Raw genomic sequence first — 298 nt, 5'->3', positions numbered from 1 at the left:
CGGCTGGAGGGCGGGCGGAGGGAGGGAGGGGGCGTTCAAAGCCGAGCGGTAACCCGGGGCGGGCTCAGGTTACGCTGAGTCAGCGGGGGCGGCCCGGAGGAGGACCCGGCACGCCGGGGGCGGGACCCCCAGGGGGCACGGGAGGAGGATCGGGAACTAGGTGAGAGCTAACCCGGCTGGCGGTAGGGTCCGAGTCACTCTCTTGCTCCCCAACCTCGGAGGATGGCGTCGCCTGAGGCGCAGATTCCTCGAGGGCCAGGACGGCGACGGAAGGGCCCGGGGCTTCGGTTCCAGTCCC

This window comes from Galeopterus variegatus, unplaced genomic scaffold, assembly GCF_000696425.1.
Source record: "Galeopterus variegatus unplaced genomic scaffold, G_variegatus-3.0.2 Scaffold3594, whole genome shotgun sequence".
Taxonomy (NCBI): Eukaryota; Metazoa; Chordata; class Mammalia; order Dermoptera; family Cynocephalidae; genus Galeopterus; species Galeopterus variegatus.
Note: the sequence above shows the minus strand (reverse complement) of the source record.